Genomic DNA, 2,406 nt, shown 5'->3' with positions numbered 1-2,406 from the left:
CCGCCCCCTCTCCTTTCCTCTCGCCTTCCAAGACTCCCGGCGGGGCGAACTCTCCAAGCAGGACCCCAGGATTTGGAGGACGATGGGGCTATGGCCTCACCTTGTTTGGGGCGGGTCCGGGATGGGGGGAGTGAGTCTCCCTCTCTTTACTCCCTGGGGTCTTTCCTTGACCCCCATCTCCTGGGGTATCCCCCGCTCGGACCTGCCGCCCAGGATGACCCCGCCCTCCTCTCCCGCAGGTGTTCCACGTGTCCATAGCATTTGCGTCACAATGACCTGGCTGACAGGTGGGAGCTATAGCGGAGCCCCAGGGTTCCTTCTCTGCTGTGCGTCGTGCGTGTTGCTTGTTTCCACTAAAAATTTCTGTGGCTTTAGGGGCAGGAGACTTCATGACTTCAGTGTCAAGAAAAGTTACAGAGGCCTGTACCTGGAAATCAAGTTTGGGCTTAAAGGGAAAAAGGCTGTCTGAAAAAAAACCTGCGTATGTATATGTATATAATTTTTTCATTCCCATGTAGTTACATATCTTTTATACTTAAGTTATTGACGCTTATAGTAATTTCATCTTATCCTTTGTCTTCAGAGAAGACCAAACCCTTGTTTTCAGAGACCCTGCACTTATCACGGGAAGAAAAAGTATTGGAATAGTTGCTTCCCAGAATTATCTGCTGAAAAGCAATCCCAGTGTGCTATGACTCAATCCCCATCATGTTATATGTTTAGTAAAAAGTTCATCGGATAGTCACTGATTGAAATTTAACATGATGGAATTAAAGATGATTATTGAATAAAGATGCAAACAAACCTGGAATCCACAGCTAACATGAATTGGCTGCTCGCTATGTGCAGGGCATATGCTGTATACTCTTCAATTAATCCTTACAGCAAGCCAATACTGTGGGTAAAATTATTATCTCTATTTTACAGATGAGAGAAAACACTGCCCAGAGTGCCATAAAGGAATGCAGCTAATAGGATATTGATCAGGAGTTTGAATCCAGGATTCTCTGAACCAAGAGATTTAGCTTAATCTCAAGATACAAAGGTCCCTGGCCAAGATGGATAGAGAAAATGATCATAGATGTTGTCATTTTAATAGAAAGATAATAATATAGTACAGCTCCAGAAATGTACATAACCTTTAAAGTTGATATTATTCTTTGGACATATTCTTTGAGGATTCTGTTTGTGGTAGACAGATTTGAGCCTGTCCCAGTATGGCACAAAATATAGAGCTGCATAAACGTCAGGTTCTTAATACATGTTTGTGAATAAACAAATAATGAATGTGGCCTACAAATTAGCAAATTGTTGAAAAGCTGAGATTCAGGAGAAATTTTGAGAGAGAAAAACATTTCTCCACTATTTGGCTTTTACAAGAAGCATTCAAACTCACCTGTTAACAACACAAGCTAAATGATTTTCCTGTTTGAAAGAAGGAAAAGGAAAAAAAAACAAAACACTTAAAATGAGAAAAAAAGGCTTCCTTGAAAAATAAGGACAATTGAGATATTCTGTTTTAAAAATAGATTCCAAGAATCATTAACTTACATGTAAAACATATTAGGAGTTTGAAAGAAAAAGAGATTATTATTTTTTACAGAATGAAGTGCTATTTCTAACATAGTAAGTGCTCAATAAATGTTGGCTGAATGTATCAATCGGTTAATAAAAGCATCGAGAGAAATAGATCATAAAATTTCCTCACTCCATGATGTTCTCCCTTCCACCAGTGATGATTTATTAGTTACATTGAAACCCTATTTATCAAAGACTTGCTTTGTGACAGATATTTACATTTGTTACAAGGAGAGCCAGTAAAATGGCAGGTTGCTTGTGTGTTCACTGTATCTCCTCAAAATGCAGATAATTGGAACACAAGCATTGGAGGAAGTGAGCAAAACTGATTTATGTAACTAATGACTCAGGTTTCCTTTTACTTTTCCAAAGGTCAGGGTGAAAACCTGGGCTATGAGTCTCACAACCTACAATGAAGGCTGAAAGTGGCTTCCAAAACAATGTCTAAAAGTGAACAGATATGTGACACAAGCACTATCTGGGCAACGTGGCACTGAAATTCCTTAGGCTCCCAGAAAGTTTAAGATAAAGTTATAAGTGAGTTTTTAATAAGCCACAATAACTGCTTTCCTTTCCACTTAAAAATTGCCGCATCTATAACACTTCTATTTCTTTCTGGGTATCAAGTTGTTTCAATCTTGCAGAGCACCCACAAGGCACTAGTGAAAACTGAAACAATTTCTAAGAAGAAAATGGCTATTAATTGAGGGGATATGAAATTAATATGGAAATAATGTGCATTTTTCCAGAGCGGAACAGGATGGTAAACTTTTCCATAGAAAAAAATCCTTACATATTCAATTCAATGGTGGTTTTTTTTTTTTTTTT

Source organism: Pteropus vampyrus, unplaced genomic scaffold (genome assembly GCF_000151845.1).
Source record: "Pteropus vampyrus isolate Shadow unplaced genomic scaffold, Pvam_2.0 Scaffold4, whole genome shotgun sequence".
NCBI classification, from domain to species: Eukaryota; Metazoa; Chordata; class Mammalia; order Chiroptera; family Pteropodidae; genus Pteropus; species Pteropus vampyrus.
The sequence above is the reverse complement of the archived record's forward strand: the minus strand, read 5'-3'. Positions refer to the sequence as shown.